The following is a 25,514-nucleotide window of genomic DNA, read 5'->3' on the forward strand; positions in this document are numbered from 1 at the left end:
AAAATGGGGATTAGTTGGTCACAAGGCAGGAATAAGGATGGATTCAATTTTGTCTCTTTTTTTTACATGTATCATAATTATTCTTCTTCCTCTTCCTACACCTAGTGGTGCACTAAGGCAGACTTTGCCTGATTCCACAGCCAGTAACTCCAGGAACAGGTCACTACTCTGTTGCCAGTAACTTATAGCTTGAGGGGGGCCATGCCACATAAAGCATGACTGACCAGGAGTCTCTCCCGCTCTTACCGCCAGCCACTGGCGTGTTTGGAAAAGATCTGCAGGTTGACGCTCAACCTGTTTTGACTGCGTTATGAATGCACCTTCCTTGACCATCAAGTCCCGGTGTGGGACCCAGAGCTTCTGGCACAGAGGCAGGAACACTAGCCTCTGCGCCACAAGATCTCCCTTGTATTATAATTGCCTCTCTTCATTATATTATGCCAAGAGTTCAAAGTCGCTGAATCTCAGCCATCCCTTGACGGGAGTCTTCCACTCCCCACCTCATCGCCCTTTGTGAGGCTTTATGACTGGGAATTTGAGCAGGAGGTAGTGATGAAGAAGTCAGGGATCCTTCAACCCCATCCTAAACCAAAAAGGGCACACTCAGGGCTGGATGGATGGACAGGTACACACAATACCAAACACACCACACCAAGTACTGTGCTCAGAAAAGCACTCTGGGGCTGTAGAATTACGGGGTCTTCAATAGCTTTAGTGTTTTTTTTGTTTCAGATTTTAGACTGCTGGCATTATTTCTTTTACAGGTTCAACCTGTGCTTTGAACTTGGTGAAATCAGGTGCAGAGGAAGCGTCTTAGTCTCGAGAAACTCCCTCCACACTTGGGCTGTATTAATTTCCCACAATTTCACGGAATGACTGACAGAACATAACAGAACAGAAATAGGCCATTTGCCTCAAGTCAGCTCTGACTTTTGTTTCTTTTTTGTAACGGTTGAAGTCGATTGCTAATGATTATGTTACACAACCTTACAATACTAATCTTATTTGGACACAGTTTCTGAGTGAAATCTGTCAACTGTTAATATCTTAAAGTGATAAGGAGATCGAAATTCTTTTGACTGGAGTGAAAGAGAACGAGACTCTTGAAATGACGCTGTACCAATAAACGCTTAATGTAAATCCCTTCTTCTTCTATTTTAATAGCACATTAATCTGTTTATTTAATAACAGGTTTGAGTGTTTGTCTTGTGTCAGATGTTCTTCATCGGGTTCGCTGTCTTTGAGAAGCACGTGTCCAGTTGTTGGGACATTGATTCTTTTCACATTTATTGACTGGTTTTATCTTGGCAGTTTGCCCAGGTCATTTTCTGTCAATGGAACTGGGTAAATGTTTTCTCCATTGCGAAAGGAATTGGGAGCAATTCTGTTACACTCGTTTGTATGAGTACAGAGAACAGGACAATGAAACGCTTCAGTCAAGTCGAAGAGAAATTAGTCTCCGGGGATATGTGCATGTGTGTGTGAGCAGTTGCGTGTAGGTGTCTGTGTGAGAGTAAGTGGGCATGTGTGCTTGAGCAGATTGGGTGTGTGTGTGAGAGAGAGCAAGTGCATGTGTGTGTCTGGTGTGTGTCTGTTTGTGTGTCTGTGTGAGCAGTAATTTGTGTGTCTGTGTGCGTGTGTGAGAGAGCAGTATGCTTTTGTGAGCAGTAGGGTGTGTGTGTGTGTGAGTCACATAAAACCAAAAAACGTAGAAGCAGAAGTAGGCCATTCTGCCCATCGAGTTTGCTCCACCATTCAATAAGATCATGACTGACCTGATATGATAATCCTCAACTTCTCTTTCCTGCCTTGCCCCAATTGAATTTAACTGAATTGATTTGATTTATTATTGTTACATGTATTGGGAGACAGTGAAAAGTATTGTTTCTTGCGCAGTATACAGACAAAGCATACCATGCATAGCATACATTAGGGAGAAGGAAAGGAGAGGGTGCAGAATGTAGTGTTGCAGTTACAGGGTGGATGTAGAGAAGGATCAGTATAACCCTTGATTCCCTTACTGATGTGTGTCTATGTGAGTGTAGTCCAGAACCACCTTTCATCATCCAAATTACATCTACTTAAAGAGTAGAAACTTGCTGCAAAGCACAATACCTTGTAGCAAGAATATTTTGGAAATAATCAGCTCGAATGGAGGATTTACAGCACTGTGGTTGTTAGATATACTATTCCTATTCAGCCCGAGTGGGTAGTTTAAACTTGCCCCAATAAGCCTACCATCCAGTCCGGGCAGCTCGCTTCACTGATCAGACAGTAGGATCAACATTGCAGCATTTTAAAAAAAATCCTGAGTGTTGCTGACCAGCCAAAGAGCCGGTTCTGGGTGAGTGACAGGTAGTCCTCCCCTCCCCTTTCATCCACTGAGCATTATCTCTCCATCTCTTATAGTTAATTGTACTTAACCGCTTTAAGATGACAGACATGTGGGCCATCCTACCAGATGACATTTAACCTCTGTGAAGAATGCTAAGGCCCCTCTGGCAGTGGGAACCTGCTGTCAAGCCTCTTCACAAATGTTGCTTTTTTTTTGTTGAATCCTTTCACTCAGAGTTTTTTTCCCTTGACGCTGTCAGGTGGATTCAATCAGACTCTGAATGCACCCACTACCCTGGATGTGTAGGGAAGCAGAATGGAGAGATTTAATTCCCCCTTCTTTGAGGAGACCTTGGTTTTGATAGAGTACATTCCTTGCAGCACTGGTCATCCTGTACTAGCATGCGGCGAATGCCAAAGTCACTTTTAGCAGGTCTTACTTTTGGACACATCGCTTCTGTTCTTGAACGCATTCCACAGCGCCCATTATTGTGCCCTTTCCAAGTGAAATTGGCAGTTTGGTTGTGGTTTGTATTGTACCATGAACGTTTTATCCACTGAAGACTTGCACCCATCGTGTTAAAATGCTCAAGTGACACCCTCAAGACCGACGGAATGAATTTGGTAGCTCACCTGCCCCCCGCCATCTCTTGTTCTGCAGTTACATTGGACCATTTTGTTTTCCTGTGGTTTCACCAACACATCAGAGCTACAGAAAATGTCTGCCTCAAAATCTTTTTGCTGGTTTGTTCTTTATAGTATCTACAGCACAGAAAAAGGCCATTTGGGCCATCGAGCCTGTACCGACAGCAATTCCATCCACGTCTATCCCCATAACCCCACATATTTATCCTGCTAATCCCCCTGACACTAAGGAGCAATTTATCACGGCTAATCAACCTAATCCGTATATCTTTAGACTGTCGGAGGAAACCCACGCAGGCACAGGGAGAACGTGCAAACTCCACACAGTCACCCGAGGCCGGAATTGAACCCGGTACCTGGTGCTGTGTGGCAGCAGGATTAACCACGGTGTCACCGTGCCTGTGAGAACTGTATTTGGAGTGATCTATTAGGGTTGTTTTCTCTGGAGCGGCGGAGGCTGAGGGGAGACCTGATAGAAGTCTATAAAATTATGAGAGGCATAGAGAAGGTTGATGGTCAGAATCTTTTCCCCAGAGTTGAAATGTCTAATACTCGGGGACATGCACTTAAGGTGAGAGGGGGAAAGTTCAAAGGAGATGTGAGGGACAGGTTTTATTACACAGAGGGTGGTAGGTGTCTGGAATCCGGTGCCCGGGGTGGTGGAGGAAGCAGATATGATAGGGGTGTTTAAGAGGCTTTTAGCTAAGCACATGAATAGTAGTCCACAAATGTGCAGGTTAGGTTGATTGGCCATGCTAAATTGACCCTAGAGTCAGGGGGATTAGCAGGGTAAATGTGCGGAGTTATGGGGATAGGGCCTGGGTGGGATTGTGGTTGGTACAGTCTCGATGGGCCGAATGGCCTCCATCTGTACTGTAGGGATTCTATGATTCTAATATGTTTGGATTAGAGGGATATGGGCCACGGGCAGGCCGAGGGGATCAGTTAGGCACAACATCGTGGGCTGAAGGGCCTGTTCCTGTGCTGTACTGTTCTACGTTCCAGTCAATCTCCAATATCAATGGGTCTTTCAGGAAACCAGCCTGCTACACAACAGCAACATGCATTTATATAATATATCCTGCCACCAGTGAATGGCCACCTCCCACCCACACAACTGGGGGGCCAGAGAGCCCGCCCAGAGTATGCTTTTATTCAGGGGTAAAATTTACTTTACACAGACCCCCCCATACCCACCCCACTACACCCCCACCCTCTGCCCTCCCACACCCCAACTCATTTTTTTGCCTCAGGATATACAACAGCTGTGACTGAGAAAAGTCCTTGGCACAAAATGACGTTGTTAATTAACTCTGGTCATGCACTACTGGGTAAAATCCTCAGGGGTGTTATTCTAAGTTAGTTGTTAACTTATTTATTTCAAATGGGTTAACAAACCTGCTAAAAGGACAGGTCAATAAAATTGACACAAATGTGTTTAGAAGTGCCTTAAAAGAGGTTTATAACTCCTTAAATAACAGTAAGTCATATTCTGATAGCTTGTATCTGAACTACTTCAGTATCTTTTAGGTGTTAACTTTGGCTTATTGTTGCCGCTGAGTCAGAGGATCATGGGGTCAACTCTCCCACTAGACACATGAGCACAAAATCTAGTTTGACACTTCAGTCGTTACTGAGGGAGGGCTGCACTGTTGAAGGTGCTATATCTTTCAGTTGAGACAATGGGTGAAATTTTCCCATCCCGCCCACCACGGGACGGAGGGGGACGCACCATTGGGCCTCGGGCAGGATTTTCCGGTCTTGGGGTAAGCCTGGCCGGAAAAATCCTGCCCAATATCTGAGGTCCTGTTTACCCTCTCTGATGGATGTAAAAGATCCCACAAAACTATTTCAAGGAAGGGCAACAACCCACAAAAACAGGTTATTTGGTCATCATCACATTGTTCTTTTTGGAAGCTTCCTGTGTGAAAATTAGCTGTCACATTTCCTACTTTGTTTCACATTGGTTATAAAATGTGTTTGCATGTCCTCAGGCGCCTTTCCATTTGGATAATCCTTTCGAACTTTCTTTTCTCAAGCAGTGACGCACAAATATCCAAACACAAGGATGAGAATAGGCCATGAGGCCCATTGGCTTGGAAAAGCATTCAGCATAATTAAGGACCCCACGCAGCCTGGACATACTCTTCCACCTCCTCCCGTCGGGAAAAAGATACAAAAGTCTGAGGTCATGTACCAACCGACTCAAGAACAGCTCCTTCCCTGCTTCCATCAGACTTTTGAATGGATCGACCTCACACTAAGTTGATCTTTTTCTACACTCTAGCTATGACTGTAACACTACATTCTGCACTCTCTCCGTTCCTTCTCTATGAACGGTATGCTTTGTCTGTATAGCACGCAAGAAACAATACTTTTCACTGTATGTTAATACACGTGACAATAATAAATCGAATCAAATCAAATGAGTCATGGCCAATAGGCAATGGGGCCCATCAGGTCATGGCCAATAGGCCACAAGGTTCATCAAGTCATGACCAATGGGTAATGGGGCTCATCAAGTCAAGACCAATGGCCCACAGGACCAATCAAGTTATAACCAACATTTTCACTTTCCCTTCACTCTATTCTTGCAGTCAGTTGAAATCATGAAAGTGTAAATGGACTAAAGCAGCAATCAAGTCACATCACCGTCAGCCTGAAATCTGTCTAGTGAAGACTTCCACTTACACGTCTTTCGTAACAGCACAGTGTCCCAAAGGGCTTCACATCCACTGAAGGAATGTTTTGAAGTGTAGTCATTGCTGCAATGCAGGGAATGCAGCAGCCAATTTGCACACAGCAAGGTCCCACAAGCAGTAACGCGATGATGACTGGAATGGGTTGAGGGATAAATATTGCCCAGGATGATGAGTAAAGCTCCCCAGCACTAACTCACATGAGTGCTTTAGGATCCGATTTGCCCAACTGAGAAGGAAGATTGGGCCTCAGTTTAAAATCGCACCTGAATGTCGGCACCTAAACCAATGCACCGCTCCATCAGGGAGTGTCAGTCTGTGCTGTGTGCTTAACGCTCTGGAGCGGCGCTTGAGTATGCAACTTTTTGACTCAGTGCCACCATCTGAACCATGGGTGACACCTCCGGAAAAATCTTGAGATTAGAAAGTTATTTTATGGTGTTTCTTCTGCTTCTGGGCCTGAAGGACAGCTCTCTGATATGTGAAGATTGGCACCATTCCATAACAAACAGAGCTGTCATTCTTTCTTGTTCCAATGCATGTTTATAAATCCCTGACGGTCTATCAGATTTTAGAGTTGCAAGTTGACAAGTTGCGCTGTTCAGACATGCCTAGAATCTACTCGGTTGTAGTGGTGCAGTGAATTTGTAGGGCTTGTGTTTACACTTGGCATGTAACTGCTCTTAAGCACAGTGTTATAGAATGAAGATCGGATACAGGGAACAACGAGTGAGGAAATAGAGGGACAATTGCAACAACAACTTGTATTTATATAGCATCATTAACAGGTTTGCTAAGTGCTCCCCCAGGATTGGCCTGGAGTTTCCAGGAAGTGAGGTTCAGTCTCCAGGACCCTGCTGGGTGTGACCAGGACATTACAAAAGATTTCTTTTGTCATTTTCTTTGAACAGAATGGGGAATAAAGGCTGTTTGGCCGACAATTGGGTAATGAGTCTTTGTCTTTTCCAATTGGCGTAGGAAGGAAGTACGTTACAAGCATGGCTGTGTTGGCCAACTTATGGCAGGAGTTGGGGGATATGTCATGTGATGAAACTTCCAGGAATACATTTAATCAGTCAGTAACACTAACTTTGAACGTAGTAAAAGTTCCAAGGTGCGTCATAGGAGCAATGTCAAGCAAACTTTAACACTGGGAGCCGTAATGAAACATTAGGACAAAGTTGACCTGTTCAAAGTGGTAGGACTTTAAGGTGCATCTATATCATTTATTTTTTATTACGTGTCACAAGTAGGTTTACATTAACACTGCAATGAAGTTTCAGTGAAAATCCCCTAGTCGCCACACCCCAGCGCCTGTTCGGGTATACTTTTAAAAATTCAGTCGTGGGACATGGGCATCGCTGGCTGGCCAGCATTTATTGCCCATCGCTAGTTGCTGTTGAATCGAGTGGCTTGCTAGGCCACTTCAGAGGGCAGCTGAGAGTCACCGCATTGCTGTGGCTCTGGAGTCACATGTAGGCCAGACCAGGTAAGAACGTCAGATTTCCTTCCCTAAAGGACATTAGTGAACCAGATGGGTTTTTCCAACAATCGACAATGGTTTCACGGTCATCAGTAGATTCTTAATTCCAGATTTTTTTTCTTGAATTCAAATGTCACCATCTGCCGTGGTGGGATTCGAACCCGGGTCCCCAGATCATTAGCTGAGTTTCTGGATTAATAGTCTAGCGATAATACCACTAGGCCATCACCTAGTGCCGGAGAATTTAGCCATACTGAGGGAAAATTTAGTATGGCCAATGCACCTTGCTAGTCTTTCGAACTGTGGGAGGAAGCGGGAGCACCCGGAAGAAGCCCACGCAGATGCGGGGAGAATGTGCAGACTCCACACACACACACAGTGACCCAAGCCGGGAATCGAACCCGGGTCCCTGGTGCTGTGAGGCAGCAGTGCCAACCACTGTGCCACCATGCCGCCCCTTAAAAGACGGTGAGCAAGAGATGGAGATAGAGAGGTTTAGGGAGGAAATTCCAGACCTTCGTGCCCATCATGCCAGGTGACCAATCCACCACACAAAATAGCATTAACCCACCATGACCTACTACTTACTGCCCAACTGGCTTCATGGTATAGAGATGTACAATGATCAAATTATCTGCCCTATTGATGGTGATCTTTTAACAAATGTGCAATTAGCTCCATTACTTAGCAATGCATGTGATTCTGAAAGGATAGACAGACAGAATAGGCTAATGAGAATGGGGATCAGTGTACAAATGAGCTAGGAGGAAGTCCTGAGAAGGGTTAGCGAGAGAAACAAATAAACTGGGAGCCTACTGAGTGAGGCATATACACGTGTATTATGGAAGAATATGGCGCTTGATTTGTTAGCAAGCTGAAATTGGGTTACAGTTGCTGTGTGAATAAAGGGACAGAGAATTAGAGTTTCATTTGTTAAATATCCTCAGTGTGCAAATAATTTTATACGGACCAGCCAATTTAAGATTATCAGTCAGGCTCGCATTGTGGCAAGTTTACATGTACAGGAAGCCACATGTATTAATACACAGGATCCTGTTCTTTGTAAACAGCAAGAACAGGTGCATACAGGTGCACCTGTTTCAGCTAAACAAAATAGGTGATAGCCATTCGCTGGTTCATTCCTCAGGGCAATGAATTAGCCAATCAGAATCCACCTGCCTGGTTTAAGTTTCAAACAAAGCTTGGCGGTTAATTTGCAATCACCATCAACTGGTGCATTCACAATGGCAGTGTCTCTATTAATCAGAGTCCGCTTGCCCACCAATCAGCACTCTCTCTTCATACGGTATAAATTTATTATTTCCGCTGACATTGGTATTCTTGCGAATTGTTCTGATGAGTGGAAGATGAAAAACTTTGACAAAAAAAAGTCTCTTTTTTTCAGCCATACTTAAGTTCTGTACTACCAAACAACTGCAAATTCTACACAATGTCACAATAGACACTCTTGAGGGATCGGACTCTGTATCTGGTCATTCTCTATCTGAGGTAGAAGTGCTTGACTATGACTAAAGCTGCCCTAATCAAAGAAAGTTCCCAGTCCTCACCCAGCTGAGCACCAATAATTATTTTGCCTGCAAGAACATTTCAAATACCAACAGATATGAAACTAAACATAAATCTCTTGGAGTCTGAATGAAGAGCAGCAACAGATGTGCGTGGCTAACCTGAGGGTGAGCCGGAGGATGTGTGGGCTCAGATTCCAGCGTATTGCATCAAGTCTCCAGCCTGTACTTTGGCAGTGATCTGCGTATATAGGCTTGTTCGTTTTTGCTTAGTTGTTGCTGATGCAATGTGGCACACGTTCCTTACTGCAACTCAAAGTACACATGGAAAAATTCTCGCAGGAGGATGTTAACTGTCTAAAACAAATATCTATGGGCAAGTGTTTGCTTGTCATACATGTGTTTATTGTAACATTGCAGTTTGCACTGATCTGGCCATTGCTGCTCAGTTGGTATAGAGCCACGGCCAAAGTGTGTGGAACCCATAACTATAGCACAGACCACTTAGCCAGGGCAAAAGACCCCCATGGACAACCTACTGTCATACCCTACCCACTATTGCTTGTCACCACAAGGAGACTTGGCCGAATTAATGGGAAGCAAGACATTGCTTTTGATTGGATACCAACAAGGTGATCATAGAATTATAGAATCGCTACAGTGAAGAAGAGGCCATTCGGCCCATCGAATCTGCATCAACTCTCTGACAGGGTATCTTATCCAGGCCCTCTCCCCTGCCCTATCCCTGCAACCCCACACATTTACCATGGCTAATCCATCCAAACTACACATCTTTGGACATGAAGGGGAAATTTAGCCCCTTTAGTGATGTCAGATTCCAAGCTGGAGAGCTTCAGTCTCATGTCAGGCTTTATGCTTAGTCAGTTCTTTTCTCCTTGTTTTCAGCCGCATAAGTGTTGAAACTCTGACCATGCGTTTGGATGTTGGAGCACTGACATAAATCTTGCTTATAAATCTACAGTGTGGTTTTGTGTGCTTATGATGACTCGTTCCATGCACACGGGGGCTGGTGTGGTTGTTTGACTTCAGGTATGAAGGTATGGCCTGTTTAGCCTTGGCTGAGCTGTTGTCTGTCGGTACCTTACATTCTGGGCCAACCCATGGACCCTCATGGACATCAGTAGTACCCAGACCACAACTGTGAGAACTACTGCTATCGCAGACCTTTGGGAAACAAATTAAAGTACGCTATAAAGAACCAACTGGTTCACTAATGTCCTTCAGGGAAGGAAATCTGCCATCCTTACCTGGTCTGCCCTACATGTCACTCCAGAGCCATGTTGTTGACTCTCAATTGCCCTTGGGCAATTAGGAATGGGCAATAAATGCTGGCCAGCCAGCGACGCCCATGTCTCACGAATGAATAAAAGATAAAGAGGGCAGTGCTGTGCTTGGTGATTTAATTTCTCCATCACTGAATGAACATTGGCAACATGCAATGCAATGGAAGAGATCCATTTGATTATATACCAGTGAAAGGAGTTGAATATGTATGACAGTGCTACATTGAAAGCTATATTACAGTAAGTGATGCATGAAAGGCTGTTACTGTGAGTGATGTATGAGTGTTAGTGTAAGACGTCTGAGGGAGTTACAGTAAAGGTGTCTCAGACATTGTTACAATAAGGGGCGTATGAGAATGTGTTGCAATAAATGCTGCATGACCCTTACAATGAAAGGTGTCTGTCTGAGAGGGTGGTACAGTAAGTTTCGTATGAGATATTGCAACAGTAAGGGCATAAGAGAGAGTGTTACAAAAGGTGTATGATGATACAGTGAAAAATGAATGAATGCGTGTTATAGTGAGGGTGGCCAGACACAGTAAAGGGTGTGTTAAAATGAAAGTTGTGTTAGTGAGTGTTACAGTGAGAGGCATATGGAATGTATCAGAAATTGTTACAATGAGAGGCATAACAGAAAGACTTGATATGAACGGTATATTAAAAACAGATGAGCGAGAAGTATAGCATGTATTAGGATATGTTCCAGTGAAAGGTTTTATCAGAGAATGTTACAGTGAGAGGCTTTATCAGAGAATAGTGTTGTGAGGAGTATGTCAGGGGTCATTGTTTTGCAGGGTGTGGGATATATCAAAAAGTGTCCCAGTGACCTATCAAAAGCTCACTTGTGGCAATCATGAACAGGTTTGACTTGCCCTGTCACTGTGGTGCAAAGCATCAATACATAAATCTGCAGATGACACAAAGTTGGGTGGGAGGGTGAGCTGTGAGGAGGATGCAGAGATGCTTCAGTGTGATTTGGACAAGTTGAGTGAGTGGGCAAATGCAGAGCAGATACAGTATAATGTGGATAAATATGAGGTTATATCACTTGGTAGCAAAAACAGGAGGGTAGATTATTATCTGAATGGCTATATATTAGGAGAGGGGAACGAGACCTGGGTGTCCTCATACACCAGTCACTGAAAATAAGCATGCAGGTACAGCAAGTGGTAAAGAAGACAAACGGTATGTTGGTCTTCATAGCAAGAGGAATTGAGTACAGGAGCAGGGATGTCTTGCTGCAGTTATACAGGACCTTGGTAAGACCACACCTGGAATACTGTGTGCAGTTTTGGTTTCCTTATCTGAGAATGAATGTACTTGCTATGGAGGGAGTGCAGTGAAGGTTTACGAGACTGATTTCTGGGATGGCAGGACTGGTGTATGTATGAGGAGAGATTGAGTTGGTTAGGATTATATTCGCAGGAGTTTAGAAGAATGAGAGGGGATCTCATAGAAACCTATAAAATTCGAACAGGGCTAGACAGGGTAGATGCAGAAAGGATGTTCCTAATCATGGTAGGGTCCAGAACCAGGGGTCACAGACTAAGGATACGGGGTAAACCCTTCAGGACTGAGATGAGGAAAAATTTCTTCACCCAGAGAGTGGTGAGCCTGTGGAATTTGCTACCACAGAAAGCAATTGATGCCAAAATAAATGTTTTCAAGAAGAAGTTAGATATCCCTCTTGGGGAAAAAGGGATCAAAGGATATGGGGGGAAAATGGGAATAGCTTACTGAGTTGGATGATCAGCCACGAATGGTGGAGCAGGCTCGAAGGGCAGAATGGCCTACTCATGTTCCTATTTTCTATATTTCTATGAAATTTCTCTGTTGCTGGTCTGTACTGAAACAGCCCGGCTACTGATGGAAAGTGGAGCAACCACAAAATAAATGGATCCAGTCCCCACACTTGGGCAGAACCTGTGTGTCATGTTTTCAGACTTAATCCATCTTGTGTGTTTTCTTTAACCTCGGTTAATTAAGCGACAGGAGTGGAACATTATTGGAATTTGTAATACGGTTGCGGGTGATTATATCAAGATCAATCAAAACAGAGGTTTTAATATTGAAATTCTTCAAATTCTCCACAGTGTAGGGGGCTGGCCAATATTTTCTCAAGAAATTTCTTGCAAGGGAGCAAATTATCTTTATACGGTTCACAGATACTGGAGAAAAATTAAAGTGCGTTTTTCTTAAATGTTCTGAGTCACGCGAGTGATCAAAGTTGCTGAAGCCTGGCACCCGACTGTAGAATCAGCCCAGAAGGTAAATCTACAATCTGCAATGCTAAACGTCACTGGAGACCATCATTATAAACAGGTGGAAAAAGTGGGTGAGGGTGCTGGATTTTCGGCATGTTTGTTGGCTCATGTTGTGGATCAGTCGCTCTTTATAGCAACCATCCCAATGATTTCTATAAAGGGCATCCAATCGACCAGGTTAGCTTTATGTCAGGGCAATGAATTGAAATATTACCCCAATGGCCTTGGGTGCATTTTGGGCATAGCCTACATGCCATAAGTAAAACCACAAATTGCCAGAGCATGTGACAGCAAGGTGGCACGGTGGTTAGCACTGCTGCCTCACAGGGACCTGGGTTCAATTCCCAGCTTGGGTCACTGTCTGTGCAGAGTCTGCACGTTCTCCTCGTGTCTGCGTGGGTTTCCTCCGGGTACTCCGCTTTCCTGCCACACAGTCCAAAGATATGCGGGTTAGGTTGATTGGCCATCTTAAATTGCCCCTTAGTGTCAGGGGGACTAGCTAGGGTAAATGCATGGGGTTATGGGGATAGGGCCTGGGTGGGATTGTGGTCGGTGCAGACTCGATGGGCTGAATGGCCTCCTTCTGTACTGTGGGATTCTATGATTCTATGAAAAGATCAAGTATTGAGTGGTGATTCAACAATATTTTTTCTCGCAGGAAGCTACAGGGCAGTTATCTAAAATCTGTCACAGGGAAAATGCTAGAATCTGTTGTTAAGGAGGTTATAGTGGGCAGGGCACTTGGAAACTCTTAATTCAACCAGGCAGAGCCAAATGGTTTTTTGAAAGGGAAATTGTGTTTGACTAACTTATCAGAGTTCTCTGAAAAAATTAACAAGCAAGATGAACAAAGGGGAACGTGAAGATGTAGTGTACCTGGGTTTCCAAAAGGTGCTTCACTCAGTGCCACATCAAAAGTTGTTACACAAAATAAGAGTTCGTGTGTAGGGGATAGAGGATTAGTTAGCTAACAGGATGCAGAGATAGGCTATCTTTGAGTTGGCAAGCTGTAATGAGTAGAGTGCCACAGGGCTCAATGTTGGGGCCTCAACTATTTACAGCCTAAATTAATAACTTGGATGAAGTAACGAAAGGTTGTTAAATTTGCTGATGACACAAAGATAGGTAGGAAAGTAAGCCATGAGGAGCTCACAAAGAGTCCACAAAGGGCTTTCGATAGATTAAGTGAGTGGGCAAACATTTGGCAGATGGAGTGTAATGGGGAGAACTTGTCCACTTTGGGCAGGAAGAACAGAAAAGCAGCATGTTATTTAAATGGAGGGAGATTGCAGAACTCTGAGGTACAGAGGGATCTGAGTGTCCTGGTACATGAATCGAAAAAGGTTAGTATGCAAATGCAACAAGTGATTAGGAAGGCAAATGGAATGTTGGTGTTTATTGCAAAGGGAATGGAATATAAAAGTCGGGATGTTTTTGTTTTAGCTGATGTTGGCGAGACTACATATGGAGTATCGTGTACAATTTTGGTCTCCTTACTTAAGAAAGGATATAACTGCAATAGAATAAGTTCAGAGAAGGTTCACTCAAATGATTCCTGGGATAAAGGGGTTTTCTGATGAGGAAAGGTTGGAAAGATTGGGCCTGTACTCATTGGCGTTGAGAATAATGAGAAGTGGTTTTGAAACATATAAGGTCTTGAGGGGACTTGACTGGGTGAATGTTGAGAAGATGTTTCCCCTTATTGGAGAGACTAGAACTAAGGGGGCACAGTTTAAAAATAAGGGGCGGAGATTTTACAGCCATTCCTGTCGGCGGGATCTTTCTGTCCTACCGACAGCAACCCCCCATCATGGGTTCTCCGGTGGTGGAGGGTACGAACAATGGGAAAGCACGTTGGCAGCGGCGGGACTGGAAGATCTTGCCGCCGGCCAATGGCAGGGTCACTTCCACTGCTGCAAAACATGCCGCGGGCGACACGCAGGAAATTACATCCGGGGTCTCCCATTTAAGATGGAGATGAGGATAATTTTTTTCCCTCAGAGGGTCATTAGTCTACGGAATTCCCTTCCCCAGAGATGTGGGGGCATTGAGTATTTGTTTAAGTCTAAATTTATTTATTAGTGTCGCAAGTTAAGAAAGTCCTACAACGCCTCTACTTTCTCAGAAGATTAAGGAAATTAGACATGTCAGCTATGACTCTCACTAACTTTTACAGATGCACCATAGAAAGCATTCTTTCTGGTTGTATCACAGCTTGGTATGGCTCCTGCTCTGCCCAAGACCACAAGAAACTACAAAGGGTCGTGAATGAAGCCCAGTCCATCACGTAAACCAGCCTCCCATCCATTGACCCTGTCTACACTTCCCGCTGCCTCGGAAAAGCAGCCAGCAAAATCAAGGACCCCATGCACCCAAACGTACTCTCTTCCACCTTCTTCCATCGGGAAAAAGATATAAAAGTCTGTGGTCACGTACCAACTGACTCAAGAACAGCTTCTTCCCTGCTGACTTTTGAATGACCTACCTCACACTGAATTGATCTTTCTCTATGTAACACTATATTCTGCACTCTCTCCTTTCCTTCTCTATGAACGGTATGCTTTGTCTGTATAGCGCACAAGAAACAATACTTTTCACTGTATACTTATACATGTGACAATAATAAATCAAATCAAAAAATCAAATCAAAAATCACAAGTAGGCTTACATTAACACTGCAATGAAGTTTGTCATGATGTGGAGATGCCAGCGTTGGACTGGGGTAAACACAGTAAGGAGTCTAACAACACCAGGTTTGTCAATGAAGCTTGTCAGGCAGAGTTAGACAGATTCTTGACTGACAAGGGAGTCAATGGATCTTGGGCTTAGACAGAAAGTAACAGTTGAATCAGAGCAACATTATCTTATTAAATGGTGGAGCAGGCTCGAGGAACCCAGTGGGCTATTCCTGCTCCTAATTCATGTTCCTATTTAATTCACCAAAGATCCTTAGAAAGCACCTTCCAAACCCACGATCACTTCCACCTAGAAGGACAAGGGCAGCAGATACATGGGAACACCACCACCTGCAAGTTCCCCTCCAAGCCACTCACCATCCTGAACAAAGCATCGTAGCTGTGAGGGACAGCTCGGTGGATAGGATATTAGGATGTAGATAGGCTGGAAAATTGGGCGGGGATCCTGGATTCAGGATTCAATCCTGGACCGGGGAGCGGCGCGGGCTTGGAGGGCCGAAGGGTCTGTTCCTGTGCTGTATTGTTCTTTGTTCTTTGTTGTTGACTTGGAAATATATCACCGTTCCTTCACAGTCACTGGGTCGAAATCCTGGAATTCCTTTCCTAACGGCATTGTGGATCAACCCAGAGCACCTGGACTGCAGCGATTCAAGAAGGCAGCTCACCACCACCTTCTCAAGGGCAACTAGGGATGGGCAATAAATGCTGGCCAGCCAGCGACGCCCATGTCCCACGAATGAATCAAAAAAAAATGTTTGTTCATTGATAGGGAACAGAGTGTTGGATGAGTTTAAATTTACTTCAGGATTTTAAATGTGTTACAGTGCCGGGTTTCAATGGATCCCTTTTTAATGGGGTTACTTTTAAACCAGGTACTGAGAAAAAGACCACTTTTCCTTTGCCTGCTAATTTTCCGGTGACCACACACTCTGAACCCTTTTTGAAATACTGGTGTCAATTTGGCTCCCTGCCCCTCCTGTCTCATCAGGGAATCAGTCAGTCTCCAGTCAATTTACGGACTGAATGCATTGATTTTCTTTTCTCTCTCAGCGAGCAAGCAACTCCCAGATTATTCCTTTTTAATTGCTTTTTTCCGGGAGGCAAAGCTTCCCCTGCACATTCTCTTCTGCCTGGCTGGCTGATTGAGCCCACACTGTTGGATCTGCCCCCGTGTTCCTTTCAGCAAGATTGGTGGAATCAATGAAGTGAATCTGAAATGCCTGCTGGATGCATTCCAAAACCCCTTAGTTGCCCAGCTTGTGGGTGGATGCAAACTCCTGCTGCTATACCCATCCCCCTTTAACTCGAGCACATTACCTCTCTGACCTTACCGACTTACGTGCAAATGCCACCCTCGCAACTCTTAACGATAAGCGCAACAAATGGCATCCAGGGCATGGAAGCGTGGTTAAATCTGAAATTAGCTTCCCATTCAGACTTTTCATTAACCAAATGACTTATCACAGCAGGGAGCCATCATAATAAATCTCTCATCTTTTATAGTGGAGAACATTCCCCTGTCTACATCAATGGGGACGAAGTAGAAACGGTGGCGATCATCAAATTTTTAAGTGTCCAGATCACCAACAACCTGTCCTGGTCCCCCCATGCCGACACTATAGTTAAAAACGCCCAATGCCTCTACTTTCTTAGAAGACTAAGGAAATTTGGCATGTCAGCTATGACTCTCACCAATTTAGATGCACCATTGAAAGCATTCTTTCTGGTTGTATCACAGCTTAGTATGGCTCCTGCTCTGCCCAAGACCACAAGAAACTACAAAGGGTCGTGAATGAAGCCCAGTCCATCACGTAAACCAGCCTCCCATCCATTGACCCTGTCTACACTTCCCGCTGCCTTGGAAAACCAGCCAACATAATTAAGGACCCCACGCACCCTGGACATACTCTCTTCTACCTTCTTCTGTTGGGAAAAGGATACAAAAGCCTGAGGACACGTACCAACCGACTCAAGAACAACTTCTTCCTTGCTGCCATCAGACTTTTGAATGGACCTACCTCGCAGTAAGTTGATCTTTCTCTACACCCTCGCAATGACTGTAACACTACATTCTGCGGGGACCAATATCCTGGCCGGTAGGTTGGCTAAAGTTACTGGGGAGAATTTAAACTAGATAGGTTGGGGGGAGGGGAGCTAGAAGAGTTGACTAGGATCAAGGAACTAATTGATGGGGTGGAGGATGCAGGGGTAAGGGGAATTACAAAATTAATGGTAGAGGAGAGGGTGCAAGTGAATGAAGGCGGTAATTTAGATAAGGGAGTAGAGGGAGAGGGTGTTCGCGACTCATCAAAGCGGGTCCAGATAAAAGCTGGAATAAGGACACTTTGCCTGAATGCACGAAGCATTCGGAACAAGGTATATGAGTTGATGGTGCAAATCAGCACGAGTGGGTACGATCTAGTGGCCATTACAGAAACGTGGCTGAAAGGTGACCAGGACTGGGAGATGAATATCCAGGGGTATCAGGCGTTTAGGAAGAATAGACAGGAAGGAAAAGGTGGTGGGGTCGCGCTATTAATAAGAGATAATATCAGGGTAGTACTGAGGGATGACATAGGCTCTGAGGAACAAAACGTGGAATCGGTATGGGTAGAGATGAGGAATAGTAGAGGGAGAAAGACACTAGTAGGTGTGGTATATAGGCCCCCAAATAATAATGTTGAGGTGGGGAGGGCTATAAACAAGCAGATAAGGGATGCGTGTAAAAACGGAACGGCAATAATCATGGGGGACTTCAACATGCACATTGACTGGCAGACTCAAGTCGGTAAGGGTGGAATGGAGGAAGAGTTCTTAGAATGCTGTCGGGATAGTTTCCTTGAACAGCATGTTACGGAACCGACGAGGGAACGAGCTATTTTGGATCTGGTATTGTGTAACGAGGTAGGTAGAATTAAGGATCTTATTGTGAAGGACCCTCTTGGGTCTAGTGACCACAATATGGTCGAATTTCTGATTCAGATGGAAGAGGAGAAAGTTTGGTCCCAAACCAGTGTCCTCTGTTTGAACAGAGGGAAATATGATAGGATGAGGGATGAATTGGCTAAGGTAGACTGGGAGAGCAGGCTGGCAGGTAGGATAGCTGAGGAACAGTGGAGGATTTTTAAGGAGATCCTTTTCAGTTCTCAGCAAAAATATATTCCAGCAAAAAACAAGGATTGTAAGAAAAGGGAGAACCAGCCGTGGATAACGAAGGAAATAAAGGAGAGTATTAAAATAAAAACAGCTGCGTACAGAGTGGCCAAAAATAGTGGAGAAACAAGTGATTGGGAAAAATTTAAGAAACAACAAAGAGAGACTAAGAAAGCGATAAAGAAAGGAAGGATAGACTATGAAGCTAGGCTAGCAATTAATATAAAAAATGATAGTAAAAGTTTTTATAAATATATAAAAAGGAATAGAGTGGCTAGAGTGAATGTTGGACCCTTGGAGGACGAGAGGGGGGAGTTAATAGTGGGAAATGAGGATATGGCTGAGTCTTTAAATAAGTTTTTTGTGTCGGTCTTCACGGTGGAGGACACAAATAGTTTGCCAAATATTAACGATAGAGGGTTGGCAGCAGGAGAAATACTTAATACAATTAATGTAACCAGAGAGGCAGTGCTGGGTAGACTAATGGGACTGAAGGTGGACAAGTCCCCGGGTCCGGATGGAATGCATCCCAGGGTATTGAAAGAAATGTCAGAGGTAATAGTGGATGCGTTAGTGATTATTTATCAAAACTCGTTGCATTCTGGGGTAGTGCCGGTTGATTGGAAAACGGCTAATGTTACGCCGCTGTTTAAAAAAGGAAGGAGACAAAAGGCGGGTAACTATAGGCCGGTCAGCTTAACGTCTGTAGTAGGGAAAATGCTGGAATCCATTATTAAAGAGGAGATAGCAGGGCATCTGGATAGAAATGGTTCGATCAATCAGACGCAGCATGGATTCATGAGGGGAAAGTCGTGCTTGACGAACATGTTGGATTTTTATGAAGATGTGACTAGGGCGGTTGATGGAGGAGAACCGGTGGATGCGGTGTTTTTGGATTTCCAAAAGGCGTTTGATAAGGTGCCCCATAAAAGGCTACTGAAGAAGATTAGGGCACACGGAGTTGGGGGTAGTGTGTTAAAGTGGATTGGGGACTGGCTATCCGACAGGAAGCAAAGAGTCGGAATAAATGGGTGTTTTTCCGGTTGGAGGAAGGTAACTAGCGGCGTGCCGCAGGGATCGGTACTCGGGCCGCAACTATTTACCATTTATATAGATGATCTGGAGGAGGGGACGGAGTGTAGGGTAACGAAGTTTGCAGACGACACAAAGATAAGTGGAAAAGTGAATCGTGTGGAGGACGGAGAAGATCTGCAGAGAGATTTGGACAGGCTGAGTGAGTGGGCGAGGATATGGCAAATGGAGTATAACGTTGATAAATGCGAGGTTATACACTTTGGAGGAAATAATAACAAATGGGATTACTATCTCAATGGAAACAAATTAAAACATGCTACCGTGCAAAGGGACCTGGGGGTCCTTGTGCATGAGACGCAAAAGCCCAGTCTGCAGGTACAACAGGTGATCAAGAAGGCAAATGGGATGTTGGCCTATATTGCGAAGGGGATAGAATATAAAAGCAGGGATGTCTTGATGCACCTGTACAGGGCATTGGTGAGGCCGCAGCTGGAATACTGTGTGCAGTATTGGTCCCCTTATATGAGGAAGGATATATTGGCATTGGAGGGAGTGCAGAGAAGGTTCACCAGGTTGATACCGGAGATGAGGGGTTTGGATTATGAGGAGAGGCTGAGGAGATTGGGTTTGTACTCGTTGGAGTTTAGAAGGATGAGGGGGGATCTTATGGAGACTTATAAGATAATGCGGGGGCTGGATAGGGTGGAGGCGGAGAGATTCTTTCCACTTAGTAAGGAAGTTAAAACTAGAGGACACAGCCTCAAAATAAAGGGGGGTCGGTTTAAGACAGAGTTGAGGAGGAACTTCTTCTCCCAGAGGGTGGTGAATCTCTGGAATTCTCTGCCCACTGAGTTGGTGGAGGCTACCTCGCTGAATATGTTTAAAGCGCGGATGGATGGATTCCTGATCGGTAAGGGAATTAAGGGTTATGGGGATCAGGCGGGTAAGTGGTACTGATCCACGTCAGATCAGCCATGATCTTATTGAATGGCGGGGCAGGCTCGAGGGGCTAGATGGCCTACTCCTGCTCCTATTTCTTATGTTCTTATGTTCTTATGTTCTTTTCTTCTCTATGAAAGGTATGTTTTGTCTGTATAGTATGCAACAAACCATACTTTTCACTGTGTACTAATACATGTGCCAATAATAATAAATCAAATCAAGTTTCTAACTCATCAGAAGTTGCAACGATGTGCCACCCTGTTACCACAGTTTAATGTATCAGTGCTGGTACCATTGGAAATGCAACAACACATCATAATTGCCTTACCCTTGTTCACAACATTGGGAATGTAACATTGGGGGTCAAAGAATTCAGAGGAAGAGTTGGTGAAACAAAGATAACTAAAATCTGAAATTCACAATGGGGAAAGTAAATTTATTAAGTATATTATTGTAATCTAACAATGAGACTAGTGACATCTAGTGGTAGAATATCAGCAAAGTGCCAGCCTTTATTTGAGCCATATTGATATGTTGCCCAGTCTGGATATTGCTAAAAAAAAAGCACTTAATTTATGTTTGAAAATTAAATTAGCTGCAGAGTATATTTTTCTCTTATTATGAAGTTATGGCGGGAAGGAATGGGACACAGGTCTTTCTTTGAAGTGAACACTTCATCACTTCACTTTCACTAACTACTTACTCCAATCCAGGGTCGCGGGGGAGGGGGAGCCTATCGCAACAAGACACTAGGTGCTGGGCAGGATACACCTTAGACAGGATGCCAGTTCATCACAAGATACACATCCATGTGCACGCACGTGCACACACATACACACACACACACACACAGTTAAATTGAAGGGTAATTTCATAGAAAACATAGAAACTAGAAGCAGGAGTAGGCCATTCAACCCTTCGAGCCTGTTCTGCCATTCATTTTGATATTTCCCATAACCAATCCACCGAACCTGCACGTCTTTGGACTGTGAGAGGAAACGTGAGCACCTGGAGGAAACGCATACAGACGTAGGGAGAACGCGTAAACTCCGCAGGGAAGTTAACACTTGGAGAGAAATTTCTCTACAACCAGAACTCAGGGAGCTTCTATGTTATCACAGTTGTCCAGTGAACTGTTGGCAACAGACATTTCAAATCGGAAGGATTTGTTTTACCTTCTAGCCTTGCCTATTTGGGACGCCCAAGCCTCCCCACCACAAGAGGACACGTGTAGATCACTTTACAATCAATCACAATTTAGTTTCACACTGAAACCCATCAATAGCATAAGGCTTTTTTGTTGGGGGTGGGTAGCAGTGAATTCCGACACAGTATATAAGCTGTCTATTAACTCTTCACAATCAAATGTAGATCTACGCTTGATGGATTTATGATGGGATTTGGCACAATCGTTAATGTTTCACTGAGGAATTCATCACCTGTTAACGACTGCACACTGTAAGGCACACTCTTTTCCTCGCTGGCTCACATTGTCCTCTTTTGAGAGTCTCTGGAGGTGAGTCAATATTTATGGGGATGTGTGTCAATGTATAAATCTGCGAGAGTTCTCCAGACAGCACGCAGAAAATTTTGAAAAGCATCGAAGAATCACGTTTTGCGATCCCCTTAGAGATTGAAGACAGAATCACTCCATCGGGCTGATTTAGTGATGCACCACTCCCAGCCGCACTGACAGTGAGCACATCTCCAGAAATCATGGGTTGTGCATCTGGAATGTTTTGACATGAGCTCCTTTCGAGTCCTGCTCCACGCTGGGAATATCGGATTGTGGGATCACCCTCTCTATAAAGCTGGAATTGGTGCCCATTCAGGGAAAGAGTCTTTTTTTTTTGGTTTGCATTCATAGAATCCCAACAGTGCACAAGGAGGCCATTTGGCCCATCGAGTCTGCACCAACCACTATCCCACCCTATTCCCATAACCCCACATATTTACCCTGCTAGTCCCCCTGACACTCGGGTCAATTTATCATGGCCAATCAACCTAACCTGCACATCTTTGGACTGTGGGAGAAAACCGGAGCACCCGGAGGAAACCCACGCAGACACGGGGAGAATGTGCAAACTCCACACAGACAGTGACCGGAGACCAGAATTGAACCCGGTGCTAACCACTGTGCCACCATGCTGCCCGCATTACTTTGCTGTCAGTCACGCGATAAATAGATAATCCTTATATTACAAACCAAAACCTTTACTGCTTTCCATTAAATTCGCAAAACATTGGTAGTTTTTTGCGAGCTCACACAGGTCAAGGCATTGGGTTAAATGCGACAATTATGTAAAGAGGACATTGATTTTGTGACTGCTCTGTCAGGTAATCTTCTTTGAATGATTTTACTGGAATCTTAACTCTCAAGTGTCTTTGGTTCAATATTTTCCAAAAAGGTACCTCGTTCGAGTTCTGCTGGAGGCAGGTCTGTGCAAGTGAGAGGGCAAGGCGTTACAAAAGCATGAATTGTTCAAACTTGGCAAATTCTTTATGCTCTTTCCCCCAGTGCTAGGTTCCATAGGTCTCAGCCCACCGCCTTCCAACAACCGCAACCAAGCACTCGTTCTTCAGATGGGAGACGGAGCAGTGAACTATTCGACCTTGAAGCATCTCACAGGGGGGATAAGATCCAGATGCATAGACTCTCTAGTGAGGGTGGGGAGGGGAGGGGAAGGGAGGGGAAGAGTACACAGAGCAGGAACATTTAGCTGATTGCACGGTGGCACAATGGTTAGCACTGCTGCCTCACAGCGCCAGGGACCTGGGTTCGATTCCTGGCTTGGTTCACTGCCTTTGTGGAGTTTGCAGGTTCTCCTTGTGTCTGCATGGGTTTCCTCTGGGTGCTCCGGTTTCCTCCCACAGTCCAAAGATGTGCGGGTTAGGTGGATTGGCCATGCTAAAAATTGCCCCGTAGTGTCAGGGGGATTAGCTAGGGTAAACGCATGGGGATATGGGGATAGGGCATGGGTGGGATTGTGGTCGGGGCAGACTCGAGGGTCCCTTGTAGGAATGTATGATTTTTCTCAACCCTCACCCTGGCAAAAACCTCCTTAAAGGCACATTGTTCATCTTTGCATTGGCCGGACTAGACAGGTTGAGTGGACAAGATGTTTAACTGTAACTGAATTGATGAACCTGTGTGTTGAGTGCTTTTCATTGTCTTTGGTTGGGACAGCCAGAAAATGCCACCCATCGCCTTGTTGCCGTGGTAACTGAATGAGTAATTCAGCCTGAGTCAGTTCAGTGTTTTCTGTGACAACACCTCCCAACCCTGCCAATCCCAACAGCTAGAGGAGCAAGGGCAGCAGGTGCATGGGAACAGCACTACCTTCAAGTCGCACAACTTCCTGACTTGGAACTATATCGCAGTTTCTTCATCACCGCTGGGTCAAACTATTTCTCTCACAGCGACCTTCATCACACAGGCCACAGAATCATTGATTCCCTCCAGTGCAGAAGGAGGCCAGTCAGCCCATCGAGCCTGAACCGACAAGAATCCCACCCAGACCCTATCTCTGTCACCCCACGTATTAACCCTGCTAGTCCCCTTGACACGAAGGGGCAATTTAGCATGGCCAATTCACCGAACCCACACATCTTTGGACACGAAGGGGCAATTTAGCATGGCCAATCCACCTAACCCGCACATCTTGAGACACTAAAGCTGGAATACTACCGCCCCGCCTGCCACGCAATTGGAGCAGGCGAGGGGCTGACAACGGAAATGTCTGTTGGCCTCGGGTGGGAATTTCTGGTCTCGCTCGAACGAGGCCATAAAATCCCATCCTAAGGGTCAATTTAGCAAGGCTAATCCACCTAACCTGCACATCTTTGGACACGTAGAGGCAATTTAGCATGGCCAATCCACCTAACTTGCTCATCTGTGGGAGGAAACCGGAGTGCCCAGAGGAAACCCATGCAGACACGGGGAGAACGTGCAAACGCCACACAGTCACCCAAGATCAGAATTGGACCTGGGCCCCTGGCACTGTGAGGCAGCAGTGCTAACCACTGGGCCACCGTGCCACCCAGAAGTTCAAGAAGGCGGCTCACCGTCACCTTTTCAAAAGCTATTCAGGATGGGCAATAAACACTGGCCTTGCCACATTTTGTGAAGGAACAGAGTAACATCTGGGCTAGTTCTTGTACAGGGACCAGTTGGAAGGGAACAGCTGGAAGATGCACACAGTAATTTTTCCTCTCTCTGCACACTGTATAAACTAAACAAGAGAAAATAAGTTTGTCGGTCTCGCAGCCAAGAAAAATAAGCAGTCATTCAGGAGTGACTAATTGAGGATTTTTCTCAGATATGATGATGTTCCTTCTAACACTCGTGAGAGTCTATTCTGCAGTAGTATTCATTTAAATTTCATTGTTGCTGTTGCCATTTCTTTTTAACTGATTGTTTTCTCCTCCTCATCGTTTCTTCCCTTGTTTGACTGTTTCCCCCGTTGCCCTGATAAATGGCTCTCAGATGTTCTTTCCTTACATGAGAAGCGGGCTAGAAATGTGAGTTGCCCATGTTCGGAGCAGAGGTTTTCATACTTTTCCTGTGCGGGGACTTCCCTTTCTAAACATTGACACACACCCGAGGGACCCCCTGCAAATACTGGCGCGGTCCCAAGAACCTCCTGCGAATATTGGCACAGCGCCAGCGGACCCCCCTGCTAACACTGGCGTCCTCCAGGGGGAAGCCCCTCTGCAAGCACTAGCACATTCCCCGAGACCTCCTGAAAACAGAGACAGACTTCCAGTTTGAACTTTCAAATTCAGAGTCAGTTATCCAAAGGATAATGTGGCCATCACTGCAGGAAATAAGTTTAAGTTTATTTATTAGTGTCACAAGTAGGCTTACATTACCGCCGCACTGAAGTTACTGTGAAAATGCCCCAGTCGCCACACTCCGGCACCTGTTCGGGTACACTGAGGGAGAATTTAGCACGGCCAATGCACCTAACCAGCATGTCTTTCGGACTGTGGGAGGAAACTGGAGCACCCGGAGGAAACCCACGCAGACACAGGGGTAATGTGCAAACTCCGCACAGACAGTGAGCCAAGCCGGCAATCGAACCTGGGTCCCTGGAACTGTAAGGCAGCAATGCTAACCACTGTGCCACCATGCCACCCTAAATAGGCACATTGGGAACAGGTGTAGGCTGTTCAGTTCCTATTCCCCTATTTAATTAGATCATGGCTGATCCATACCTCAGCTCCCATTAGCACGAATATACTTTTGTACCCTTACCTAATGGAAATTTATCTCACTCTTAGAAACCCAACAGTGCAGAAGGAGGCCATTTGGCCCATCGAGACTGCACCGACCATAATCCCACCCCAGGCCCTATCCCCACACATTTACCCCACTAATCTCTCTAACCTACATGTCCCAGGATACAATGGGCAATTTAGCATGGCCAATCA

The 25,514-nt window shown here is 45.0% G+C and overlaps 1 protein-coding gene across 2 annotated transcripts in view; it reads right to left on the minus strand.

The window, feature by feature from the left end:
* LOC144491705 (semaphorin-3F-like) overlaps positions 1-25,514 on the minus strand; it is a 240,715-nt gene that overhangs the window by 181,097 nt on the left and 34,104 nt on the right. Inside the window, exon 1 of one of the 2 annotated variants that reach the window (XM_078209907.1) lies at positions 5,671-5,952. The exons of the other annotated variant lie outside the window; for it this stretch is intronic. The gene's annotated coding sequence lies outside the window, so the exon portion shown is untranslated. Of the gene's footprint in view, positions 1-5,670; positions 5,953-25,514 lie in introns of those variants that run through there. 2 annotated transcript variants of the gene reach the window in all.

This window comes from Mustelus asterias, chromosome 3, assembly GCF_964213995.1.
Source record: "Mustelus asterias chromosome 3, sMusAst1.hap1.1, whole genome shotgun sequence".
Taxonomy (NCBI): domain Eukaryota; kingdom Metazoa; phylum Chordata; class Chondrichthyes; order Carcharhiniformes; family Triakidae; genus Mustelus; species Mustelus asterias.